Raw genomic sequence first — 14,242 nt, 5'->3', positions numbered from 1 at the left:
ATGAAAAATGGTGAAATGTTGGGGGAAATTTTAAAAACAAATCTACATTCACTGAGTATAAATAGAATGAATAGTACAGGAAAACACATTTCCATTGAGGAACAGATCATGTTTGATGAAATATGCATATGGGTGAATGATGGCAAATTTAGTTTGTGCCACGATTCTTGTTTGAAAATGGGCAAAGAAATAAATAATACAATTGTTAGTTAAATTTCTCATCAAAACTTTGGTCATTGTGACCAGGTGTGAAAGTCGGGGGTGGGGGGACTGAAAAATGTGAAATTTTAACAGATCAAGAAGTTGGAGATTTTTTCTTAAAATTTCTTTTTTATCTTAATATTTGAAGGATGAGACTTTATTAGTAAGATTCCAAAGTGGATAGAGTTACACACCCTTATACATAGAAACGATAATAATAATAGCAGCTCCCTATTTATTACAGATAACACTCAGCTAAGGTATCCCTGTAAATTTCACAGGATTATAATAATAATTTGTAGGTGAAATCAGACTCTAGTGTTTTCATTCAATGTGATGACAATCAGGTATGAGTCAGAAACCCTTGTTCTATTTAAATAACAGAAATCCAGCAAAGTCTGATTGCACATACAACACATGTTGATGGGTATCATAGCTCGAGCAAAGATGTCTGAGGATCAGAAAAAAAGTTAATGATGCCTATAAAGCTGGAAAAAGTTACAAGATCATCTCTAAAGAGTTTGGACTCCACCACTTAGACAGATTGTGTACAAATGGAGGTAATTCAAAACCATCGTTACCCTACCAGGTGATGCTTGGCCATCAAAGATAATTCCAACTGCAAGGCGTGTAATAGAGAGGTCTTAGAGGGTACAAAGGAATGCAGGATAACGTCTAAGCAATGGAAAGCCCGTCTTACTTTGGCGAATGTTGATTTTCACAAGTCCACCTTCAGGAGAATATCGAACAGCAATTGTAATGTTTTGCAGAGTAGCAAGAAAACGTCATTGCTCTCCCCCAAAAAAATGATGATCATCCACAGTTTGCTAAAAATCATGCCGACAAATCAAAATAATACTAAAAAAATGTATTGTGGGCAGTTAAAGCCAAAATAGAATTTTTTGGCGTGAATGAGGAGTGTTACATTTGGAGAAACAGAGTCAGAGTCAGAGCATTCCAGCGTAAGAACCTTATCCTATCTGTGAAACATGGTGGTGAAAGTGTTCGGGTTTAAGCCTTGTTTACTGCACCCGAAGTTCTGAACTATACAAGAGAAAAGGAGAAAATGTCAAGTAATTTGTCTGTGACTCGAATTTGAAGAGCAAGTTGGTCATATAGTAAAACAACGATCCTAAACACACAAGTCATTCTACCAAGAAATGGTTAAAGAAGAATATAGTGAATGTTCTGGAATGGCCAAGTCAAAGTCCTGACTTTAATCCAATTTAAATGTTGTGGAAAGACCTAAAGCAAATAGTTCATGTGAGGAATCCCAATAAACAACTATGAGCTAAAGCAGTTCTGTATGGAGAAATGAGTTACATGAATGTGCTGATGGAGTGATAACAATCCTGTAAAGGTTTAGTAGCAGCTATTGCCGCACAAGGGGATCACAGCAATTACTGAGAGCACAATTCACTTACTTTTGCCACACGCAGATATGTTATTGAATCATTTTTGTAAATAATTTCATGACTAAATATACGAATTTTGCTTCATTTGTTTAACTAGGTTTTCTTTATTTAATTTTAAGACTTGTCTGAAAATCAGATGATGCTTTAGTTTACATTCAATAAATATAGAAAGTTTTAAAGGGTCCAAAAACTTTCAAACATCATTGTACATGGAGGTGGAAGAAGATGCATGCACACAGGTGTAGAAACAATAATGGAGATATAGGTAGTGTACTATTGGGCAGCCCCCCTAGTGTATCACACATAGAAATGCAATGTATAAAAAGCAGTAATAAAAACAATTGGAAAAGGGGGCTGCCTTTTTTTAAACTTCCTTGCTAAGGGATGAAGAGTAAATATCAAGAGGTTAGGGAATCAGTAAGTTGTGTACAAGGTGAAAGGTTGGTGTCAAAGGGTGACCTTGATCAAAATATATGTCTGCTTGAAGAGGTGCAATAAGGTAAAAGAGGGTAAGTGTCAAATCATGGAATGGAGTTCCAGAGGAGAGGAAAAGCATGTGTAAAATCCTGAATGTGGGAATGATTAGATACTGCGAGGAGGATATCATGGGTGAAGGTTACCTAAACATGAATTAAGGGCGTCTTGCACACTTGGGATGATTTTTGTATGTTGAGTCTTTACTTCTGTAGTTACAGAAAAAAATCCTAGCTTTAAAAAAATAAACTTAATAAGGATGGGCAAAGTGCAATATGTTACGCTTGTTTTTCAGGGTTTAAGTGCCCTTTAATGCAGATGTGTGCCTTTTTATAGACTCTTACATTTAGCAGGAAGGCTAAGCAAGGTTGAGAACCAGGAGGAGGAAAGTCTAAATAGATAAAACCAAAATATTTAATCTGTTTGCTATGCACAGGGGGTTTACATGAGCTGCTACTAAGTAGTCGGAATTCAGACATTTCAAGGATGATATCTATAAGCATCATTTTCTATTTTGACTTGGTGACTGGAAAGACATTAAATGTTTTTTAATTCAGATATTAACTTCATGGTCATAGTTCATAGTATTTAAACATGTGTAAAGCAGCTTCCTCTATTAATTGGATTTTCCTTGTATCTCTTCATTATATCATTTTGATTTTCATTATTATTATCATTATTAGTAATAATAATATTGTTTTTTAAATAAATAGGTCGTTATTAAAATGGAACTTTATTTGAAAACTAAAAAGTGGTGACTTTTTTTTTTTCTCTGTAAATCTCTTTATCATAAACCCAGCACTTCTCATCCCATCTCATCCCAACCCACCCAATCAAGAGTGACAGAGGAAGGAGCAGGGATCACAACTCTGAAGAGCAGCACAGTGCAGGGTAAGTGTCATATTGTGCAGATCATAATCAAAGCACACCCACAATCATGGATTATTGTTCAGCTTTATCCTGTGTAAGCTCTTTAACTATTTGGTTATAGGGTTGCAAATATAAGAGAATGGTTTATTTCATAACAATCAAATTATGTAAGTTACACCTAGTCCTGGCTTTCATTTGCAAGTAAGTCATTAACAAAGAACACATACAACTATAGCAGGTAACAGGTAGGAAGTGCAAGTACCCATAGATGTAGATACCTATTGCAGTGCATTCCCCCAGGCTATCAGTCCCTCCATTTAATCTCAGTATGTTTTGGCAAAGCTTTAACTCATCCTTGTAGTGTCAGAGAATACTTGTTCCTTCATACTGGCCCACGATGGCCATTCTTATGCATAACATAAAAACTATTTGTACAGAGTTTCAGAACATTTAAAGTCATACAGATACCTTGATAACTAATGACATCATCATTTGGTATCCAAGACTCAACAAAAATGCATTTACATTTTGTTTAAAAAAGATGTGTGCTGGTGGAGCTTCCTAATATTAGAATACTAGAGTGCCCATGATGAACCCTGCCCACTGCCGCATTACCATCAATGGATATATTAGCATCACAAAATGATTATGGATCAATAGAAGGTGGTTGGATCGAATGAGCATTCCTATTTTTTTAGATCATATGGATTACCAGGGTGGGTGTTTGCCGTTTATCAGGTGAAATGATGGCAACAGGATGGACTATGGGAAGAAAGTAGACTGACAAAGTCAATGTGGCTTTAAGACTCTGCTGCTAACTTCTTGGTACCAAATATCAGAGGGCACCCTAAGAGATTTTGTGAGGTCTATGGACTCTCTGTTTTTGGCCACCTTTATACCTTAATACCAAAAAACTAACCCTAAAAATGCTGAACTTCTTTAAAAAACACAGGTTCAGTGCTCTCCATAGAAAAGATTCCAACAGGGTCTAATATTCCCCACAATAAATCAGGCAATCTTTTGTGATTATTTTGTACACCAATCAATAGGTAAACATGATGACCAAATGTACAGTCACTGAGTTATAAACAGTACGAATAAAACGGGGAAGTAATTTTCTGTTTTTTTAAATAAATTCTTTAATGAGAATTGCATGAAATATCCTCTCAAAATTAATGTTGGGAAATACAACTAAGTTAAATTGCCCATTGTTTTCTTAAATCTCTTGGAAGCTAATGGACATGATTTATAGTTGGGCACATTGACTTTCCCTATGGCTTATAGGTATGTCCACACGTAAGGGATATGACTTACTAAATGCAAGTCCTGCTTACAAATCATGTGCCTTCCACTGCACTTTGGAAAACCTTGGAATAAAAGGTTAGATTCATCCACTGTTTACATCACATAGTAGTATATTACAAGCCCTACATGACACCCTTGACAGCATTGGTACATGATTACAAAACACAGTGTTTTATTCATCTTTTACTACTGGTTAATTATACATACACAAATGTTTTACAATACATGTTAGACTTTACCCATGAGTGTTGTAATATGCAATTATTTCTGCTTGAATGGATGAACTTAATAGTGATTGTGCTACAGTTTTTTTTCCTGTGACACCTCTTCGGTGCTAAGTGCTAAACTCGGCAGTATTTTTTCAACTGTTAACACCAAGAAATCCAAGATTTCTGCTTTACTCATTGATGTGGATGAATAATAATCCATGATAGAACATACACAGAACATGGCATGGGAAAAACTTTACACAAAGGTTTTAGGTGGAAAGTAGGCTTTTAGACATTTGGGCTTTTTTTAGGGAAGCAAAGGTTTTTACCATAAAGATGCTGAAACTCCTGCAGAAGGAGATAGATAGATACAGGTAGTCCCCGGGTTACATACGAGATAGGGACTGTGGGTTTGTTCTTAAGTTGAATTTGTATGTGGGTCAGAACAGGTATATTATTTTAACCCCCCTAGAGTTCATTTCTTTCCGGTTTTTTAAGTCTAAAAGCGGTACATTGTTTTTCATGAAAATTTATTTTACAGTTTAATATAATAGTATGAGTATAATAAAGTTTGAAACACAAAATCATGTAAAAATAATAAATTGAATAACTTAAAAAATCTATATATTTAAAAAAAATATATTTGCTTTAAATTATTTTTTAAAAAATACATATTATGCTCATACTAATATATATACTATAAAATAAATGTTCTTGAAAACAATGTACTACTTTTACATATATAAATCCAATGTATTGCTTTCAATACAGGTATTTTGTATTGAATGCAATACAAATGAATTTTGAATTTCCCGCTCGGCCGGCAACGTACACAGACACCGACGTCACCGGGAACTCCCTGGTGACTCATCGGATGCAGAAGCCAGCCTGAGGAAGAAAAAAGAAGATGGAGATTGCGGCGATGGACGGCGCGGGACGTTGGCGGATCAGGTAAGGCTGTATTAACTATTACCTCCCATAGGTTTACCTATATAGTCACACTCAGGGTTACCGCTAGGGAGGTTAAAAAATGCAATTAGAACAGATGTTTGTCTCAACATATTTTTTAGGCAGTGTGGTGTCAGTTACTGTATAAAATCCTCATTGTGAGTTAATCAGAAACAAAGCAAGAAAAAAAAATCTTTATGGAACCTAGACATCCATTAACTTGTGGAGCAAGCTGTGCTTTGATATGCAAAAAGAAACAACTGCATACAAGAGTTTGTCTTGGTTTGTCTTGGTCATTAAAAAGTTAGCTCAGTCTCAGCTGTTTTTTAGCAAAACATTTCTTGTGCAGGTCATGCAATGCATCAAGCCTCCCTCCGGCACTGGAGCAAGCAGGAAAGCCCTGTTCGTATCCAGGAGTCGTCCTTATGTCGGGTGTCCTTAACTCTGGCACTACCTATATATGGATAAAGATAGCTTTAGTAAACTATGTAGACAATGAATTCTATTAAAATCAGCCCAAGAATATATTGTTTTTTTTTCACATTCCCATTAATAACTCCTTATTACATAAACAATACAAACGATAGGATGTTTATAGACCAACACAAGTCAACACCCTGCACAAATGTGTATTAGTGTCATTAATAAAAAAACAATGACAAACCTCTGCATATGTGTTTACATGTGTATTAAGAATATGTGTATCAGTATTATTAAACTGGATTTATATAGCGCCAACATATTACGCAGCACTGTACATTAAATAGGGGTTGCAAATGACAGACAGATACACACAGTGATACAGGAAGAGGAGAGTACCCCAAAGAACTTACAATTCACTACACACTTTTTCACAGAAATGCCAAGGGTAGGAATACCTGGATTTGTTGAGGAAATTTGAGCTTAATTTATAAAAGCTCTCCAACACTGGAGAAGATAGACTATCATGGGAGAACCTGGGAGATCCAGCAAACTTGGAATAGATTTCTTAAAGTTCATTTGCTATTAGTTGGCAAATGTTCAGATCCTTTCCAGGTTTGATAGATCATCCAAGTTCTTATATGGTTCTTTATCTTCTCCAGTCTTGAACAGCTTTAATAAATCAGTTCCATTGCATAACATATGGATATGGATAAGGATGGATATGGATATGGATTAAAAAAGTCTAAGATTGTCTAGGAATGGCTGCATAAATTTGACTATAATAGTGAAAACCTATAAAAAAAGAGAATGCAAAATAAGTGCACAAAAATATAAAACTCTTTATATTGTAAATACAAAACAATAAACACAATATATTGTACTTATCCATTACTATTTTCCCTGTAAACTTTACAAGATATGTATTCTATCTTTCTGTAACAAATGTGAAATGTTGTTTATTTGAGTTGGTTGAAACATATAGTAAGGACACGTTTACATGAATTACACACAATAATGTAATAATGTTGTTCTAGGAAAGAAAAACAACTACTACATTAACATTTTATTGGATTATTCTTTTTTAACTGATAGTGAACATTGCACTGATTTTGTAGGAGGGATTTCTTTTTTTACCTTATTAAAATTTAAATTAAAGCAAAAAAAAAGAAAAAATGCAAAGTAACAAATACCTTAATAATAAACCTCAAACACCAATACAATATAAAAATAATAACAAAATACATAATAGAAAGAATATATTACATTGTAAAACATTTTAGGTCTGCAAATGTTCCCTTACAGCTAGTAAAATATTAATGTTAGCTTGGCAAAACATATATTTTAACTGTTTAATCTGAATGTAGAGTCAGGCCAGAAAAGAACATAACAGAACCATCATAACTCACAAACAAAGAAAAAGGAAATCAAAAAAGAAGTCTCAGGGGAGAGCTGATAGAGGTCCTTTAATATTTTAATTCGGCCTACAAGTCCAGCTGTAGTCGATGAGGTTTATTAATCACATAGATGAAAAGTCAGCTTGGTAATAGAAAGAAAAGAAAGAAGCTTCAAATTAAAAAAATGTATGCATTATTTTATATTTAAAAACACACTTTGCGCTCCAGATGATAACTAAAAAAAAATAAGAATGAGAATATATTAGGTCACATAGGGTTGCAACGGGAACAATGCTTGCTTGTACCTCATGAAAAATCTTTGCAGCTTTCCTAGTATCAAACAATAAATAAAGTAGTAAGCATATACTAAAATTACAAAAGCAATATAAACTTTTTAGTAAGTAAATAAATGGATTGACCTAGTTAAAAAATGGACTTTCCTACATATATCTTAAATTGTACCTAAACTCAGAAATTTCAATTTACATACAGGAGTGGATAACCCTTTTATGTAAGGTAAAAACTCTGTTGTTGGGTTTTTTTTGGAAATGCAACACCCTTTTTTAAAAAAAAAAAAAAAAAAGGGGGTGAGCACTGCCCCCTAATTCTTGATTGCCTAGGCGATCGAGAATGAATGGGAGCGGAAAGCCTCCCAGGCATCCCAGGAGGCTCTTGGGTGCTCCTTCTCGGGGCATGTGCAGAAGGAGCCTTTTCATGCAAAGAAAAACATTTTCCGATCTCACGCATGCTCAGGAAGATCGTCAATTTTTTTTCCATCCTACGTCAGCCAATTTCACGACTGGGTTTGGTGACATAGGAAGAAGAACCAGGAAGAAGAGGAAAAGATGGCGGCGCCCGGAGTGCCGGCTCAGGGACGGATGCCGGGACGACATGGAACCCCATGGAAGACACTTCCGGATGAATCAGACTGCCTGCGGGATTGAAGGTAAGTATATTTTTTTTGTTTAAGACACTTTTCAGTTTAGTTCCTCTTTAATTACTTTTCTTTTTTGATGTATGTTTACCATTAGATTAGATTTCAGACACTTAAAGCAAATACATTGCTTTGTCCATACCATTTTGTCAATACCCCTCTCTATCTCTCCCGCTCTTTGCTCACTTTTCCTCTTTCTCTACCAAACCGCATCAAAACATCTCCTGAGCTACCCTTGTACCACTCTGACATATATGTTTATAATCTCTTCTCTGTGCTCTGTACTCTCATGTCTTCCTCTCCTCCAATCACAGAACTCTGCTCCATAAAGCTTTCCTGGCTTCACACCTTGTCCCGTTTTTATGAATAAGGTGGACCTCAGGGTGAGTAAGAGCAGATAGCAACATAATTAGGCTTAGTTTTGCTATGTCATCCATCTTTTATGCATGCTATCGTATAAAAATCATAAAAATATTTTCTGATCTTTGATGTCTCTCTAGTTTAGCTTTTGGTTTTAATATAAATTAAAGTCTAAAGGTCTACAACTAATTAATTCTACTATTACAGTCATATAAAGTCTAAAGGTCTACACCAAACCAATTAGATCTGACTGCTGCCTTTGATACTGATAATTACATTCTATTACCCCAAACAACACATGCACTCAATTGCTTCCAAACATTACCCCTTTGCCATCCCATGTCAGCTTTCTATTGATATACCACAAGGTTCAGTTCTTGGACCCCTATCATTTCCTTATTATGTATATGGTCTTAGTTTAATTATTTTGACGTTTATGTCATCTGTATGGGAATGGGACCCATATCTATTTTTTACCTTTATTTCTTGCTCCTGCTTCTTTTATGTCCTCCCAGGCCTACTTGGTGCTTGGTCAGGTGTTTATTGCAGAAAGAGACAGGTGATGGCCCTTCTGTAATAACTGTTCCTTTTTGTCTGATCACTGCCCAGCGGTCATATTTTGCTGAGTTCGACAATCCCAGCTTCCCTTGTGTGTGCCAGGACTAAACTAATTCTTATATGCCTGTGCATTACATCATTACTGCCAGACCAATCAAAATGTCTGAAGATCAGAAGGAACAAAGAGAGATAATCCTTGTTGGAACTGGGACAGGTAAGTAAGAATGGGGGTTTAGTTCTATAACATGAACCATTTTAAAGTTTTTATGTTCCATCCATATAGCTAACTGTAAAGCTATGTGTACAGTGTTTTTAAGCTTTGTTTGTCCATCTCCTGACTCTGGTTGTGCTTCACATAGCCTGAATGAGAACTGGAGTAACTGTCCTGACTGTGATTTTTAGCGTTCATTGAACCATATCAGTAGCACCTCCATGGTATATACAGCTGGTTTCCCCAAAAAAATTGGAATCTCTGTAGGACATTGTCTGTAGTTTCCTCCAAATAAAAAAAGCCTTCCTCTATTTTGAGCACTACTACACAAATCCATACTGGTTCACCTTATGCATTTTTGTCACTCTTTGCACTGGCTTTCCAAAATGCACAGCATAAAACCCATATTCCTAGTAATAACAAATAAATAAAAAAAAGAACCGACTAGTTCTCCATGATCACAGTTTCTTCAAAGTTTTTTCCACACCGATTTCATTCTTCATAGTTTCATTCTAACTGTCCAACTGGGTTTGGTACCATATTATTCAGTCTATTTGTAAGGCCCTGGTCAGCACCAGTATTCACCAGACGCCAGTCCCTCAATCTAATGCCGCAGTCTTCACCTTTAGGAAGCCCCCACTCAGCCTCGGGAGGCCAGTTGTATCTCCCAGCACATGGTTGCCCCCATAACCTAGTGCACAAAGGGTGGCATCTGGAAATGGGCTGGCAAGAGACCAGGGACCCACAGATCAAACAGGTAAACAACTACCAGGCAATCCAGAGAACAAAGCCAAGTCATACACAGGAGATCAGTCCACAGGGTACAGGGGGAGTAGGCACAAGCAGAGTCGAGGTCACAGGCAGAGGTTGGTCAAGGCTGCGTCAGGGAACAGGCAATGGTCAGCAACAGTAAATCACACGAGAAACTTTCCAGCACAGATTAGCCCAGCTTAATGCCACAACAGGCACTGGCATTTGAGAGCAGAGAGGCTATAAGGGCCCAGCAGCCCATGGCAGCATGAGATTATTTAGAGAACAATCAGCTGCAGCACAGCTCTAAATCCCCTGCAGTTGTGCAGTCTCAGTGCAGGGGATGCCGGGAGGGAAAACGGAAACAAGGATGCTCCAACTTCAGAGAACTAATTCCTAAACCTCCTCTGCTGGTGCAAGCGTCGCCACTGGAAGGAATAGGCCAGGCACGCTATACTGCAATTCGACACTGCCCAGGACTGTTGACCAGAAGAGCATCTCCTAACACTATTAGTGATAGATATTAATAATAATTTTGGCATTTATTGCCCTTTGTTGTTTAAGTCATCCTGGAAACGTATATGTTTACTATTTTATCCAATGAAGATTATAACTATACCGCATTATTTCTATACACAAGTTATTTGCTCACATTTTGTGTATTTGTGTATGTTTCACAACCGCTAAAAGTCCTTGGTTGGTATGTCACACTTGTAAGAAGGAACAGACTCGATTGTTTTTGACAACAATAAACAATGAACAAGACAAGCACACCCTGGAACAGTCCAAGCAGGTTTGCCCTGCACTTTTATTTAGGAAGGCAACAAACAAAAACAGTTTTCAATGCAGGAGGTTTTTTAACAGCTAATTTATAGCGTGAAAACAAACAAAACATTTGGCTCTATGAACGATTAAACTAACTCCTGACCAACAGAGTGCTTCCTGATGGGTTTGCTAACATGAGCGGGCAGCCCTTGTACCCTTTTAGTGTTTTTTCAGCACTCAGACTTTTCACCCAGCAGCAGGTTACCACAGCGGGAGGGAGAGAGAGAGCCCTGAGCATCAGTCAGCTCACATATAAAGGACTGCTGACAGCTGGGACTAATATTGAGCTTTGGCTACTGTGTGAGATACGGACCTTGGAATACAGGCTTCATTCTACTCAGAAGCTCTAGGAAGCCTCCAGGCCCTAAGAACCAGAACTAAACATATTAAGTCACATCAGCCATAAACCCTGGGGCCTGTCAAATGTGTATGCCTGAAACTTAGCTGCTGTACCATACACAATTCTACCAGGTAGTACCAAGTATACCATCTAAATCAGTTTTATTATCATGTTCAAGAACAGGTCCAGGTTCAGATCTCGGCCAGGACACTATCTGCATGGAGTTTGCAGATACTCCCAGTTTCCTCCAGGTACAGTGGTTTCCTCCCACATTCCAAAATTATAGTTAGGTTCATTGGTTTCCCCCCAAGACTGTACTAAAGACGTGACTATGGTAGGGACATTAAATTGTGAGCCCCTTTGGGGGATAGCTAGTGACATGACTACGGACTTTGTACAGCTCTGTGTAATGTTGGCGCTATATAAATACTATGTATTAATGATAATAGCTTATTACCTAACTTTGACACTTTTACACAACCTAAATATTAATATTGATAAAACCGCTTAAATATGAACCATGTTGCATGTTACACTGATCTTCAAATCCATAGTTTACTAAGCAATATTGCTGCATGTGCATCTAAAGCAGCCTAAATTGTCTTGTGGGGGATGGGCCCACGCATCTCCTATGTTCCTCTATGAGCTGTCAGCAACAGCTGTCAGTGCCTCTATTGTGCTGCCAGCAGAGGGAGCTGCTCTCTGCCTACCTTGTACTGTGAGATAATCCCAGCATGAGAGTTGTCTGTGTCCATGCTGCTGTCATTATCCCCATGTATAAATCCTCCTATTTCTTTCACTCGTTGTCATAGAAATGTGAAATTTTCAGGGTACACAGGGGGCCCTAAGAGCTCCAACTAAACTAAATTTTAGCCCTTTTCACATTAAGTGGGGCTATTTTATAACTAGGGTCCCCAAATTGAGTGTGCATGTTGGGGACCCCCTGGGGGCCAATCTCATGGCAATGAACATTAGGGTACTGCCAATTGTCTGTGATGCCCCTTAAAGTTCACAAAACTTCAAGGCTGCGTTCAGGTTGGCGGTAAGGATGCAGTATGGTTACCCCTTTCTCGTGCCATGGAATCCTGCCAAGGGGAGACGCTCAGTACTGCTCACTGCCGCCTGGAGTCAAATCTGTAGATGTTGTGGGGCAAAGGAACTGAGCGGCTGACAAGCTACCTGTTACACATAGCTGGACACTTACCTTCTATAAACCCCAATTTCTCTGTAACAGAGGGATGTTGGCCACTGGAAATGTAGGAGCCATTAGGAAACTCCTTTAGTTTCCACCCCTCCTTCCCCATTAAAATGTTATATTATTTTCTATGAACCCAGATTACTCTATTAGAAGAAGAAAATGTGACTGCAAGTGCAGAACTCTTGTGAATAACTCCCCCTACTTTGTCACACGTAGCTGGCCATTTAGCTTCCGTGAACTCTATTTTCTCTTTACCAGTAGAGAAAGGGAAATGTAGGATAAGTGGGGGACTCTTGTGGCTAACCCCCCCACCACTAAAATGTTAGCACTCCTACCATACCATAGTGCCCCGTCACATATAAATGTCTACTCACGTTCTTTGAACCCTATTTTCTCCTGAAAGGGGAGCTGTAGATATATTAAAATGAAGGATAATTGGGGGATTTTTTGGCTAACTTCACCTAAAATTTTATTGCTGCAGCGCCATTACAAGATAAGTAAAACTATACCTACCATACTGTGCTACCATGTTACACATATCTGGCCATTTACCTTCTGTGAACCCAAATTTCTCAGAAACGGGGAGATGTAGGGACCTGAGCATGTTATAGTAAGAACATGTACCCCTTGGCTTTCTGTCACATGAACTGCAATTCTCTGCAAGTCTCCATTGCAGAGATTCTACGGTAACCGTGACGTCGGTGCATGCGTCGGTACGGGCGGGAGGATCGGCGGGAAATTCAAATAATTTTGTATTGGATTCAATACAAAATAGCTGTATTGAGTCCAATACAAAGAAATATTTATATAATATATATATATATATATATATATATATATATAATTGTATTATATATATGTTATACATGCTACTGTACACCTACATTACATGTTTAAATATTTTTTTAACGGATTTTTGTGTTTTGTTATTTACAGTTTATTATTAAATGTATAAATTTATTGCATATCGGCAAGTTATGCCTAAGAATTATAGCCTACAATGAAAAATACTTTTCCATGCAAAAAATTGTACCGCTTGCAGGGAATTAGACCGCTTGCAGGGAATTAGACCGCTATGGAGGTTAAAGGATATATTAGCCCACACAGCTCTTACATTAGGATGTCATATAGTTTTCTCACACGAGAGGGCGCCAAAGCACTACTTAGACATGATAAAGTACTATTAAAAAATAAATAATTTAAATACATTTCAATATATTTATAAATATGTTAGGTCATATAGGATTTCCAAACTAAAAAAAAACAAAAATTATAGGTGATATGACCTTGTTATCTCAGTATTCACCTGGTGTGCACCATGTACCTTCTTTGAACCTAGCCATACAATTATTTTAAATTAAATTATAATATTAATACAATAGGTGGTACAGTAAATTTAAGTTACATTTAAGTGCATAAATTTCCGTTTCAAACAAATAATGTGTTTTATATAGGGTGATTATAATTTCCAGATAATAAACCTTCACCACCCACCAGACTTTCATAATGAAATATTTTATATCCTGTTACGATTGTGTTAACCAAACTATAGATTGTCATGTAACGCCATCACAGAAAATCATCTTTCCTAATAAATGTTAAATTATTTGTACCACACACAATAGCATTATAACTGTGTAATGCCTCTTTTGACCAGAAATCTATTGCAAGATCATCTGCAAGGCCACCCTAGGTAGGTCCAACCTCCATAATACTGCATCAAATAAGAATTAGGGTAGCTGGTAAGAGCTGTGTACATTTCTATTTCACTAAAGCAGACAGACTTGTAGACAGTTGGTATGTTATTGGACTATAGCAGTTTAGACA

This window comes from Pyxicephalus adspersus, chromosome 6 (assembly GCF_032062135.1).
Source record: "Pyxicephalus adspersus chromosome 6, UCB_Pads_2.0, whole genome shotgun sequence".
Taxonomy (NCBI): Eukaryota; Metazoa; Chordata; class Amphibia; order Anura; family Pyxicephalidae; genus Pyxicephalus; species Pyxicephalus adspersus.
The sequence above is the reverse complement of the archived record's forward strand: the minus strand, read 5'-3'. Positions refer to the sequence as shown.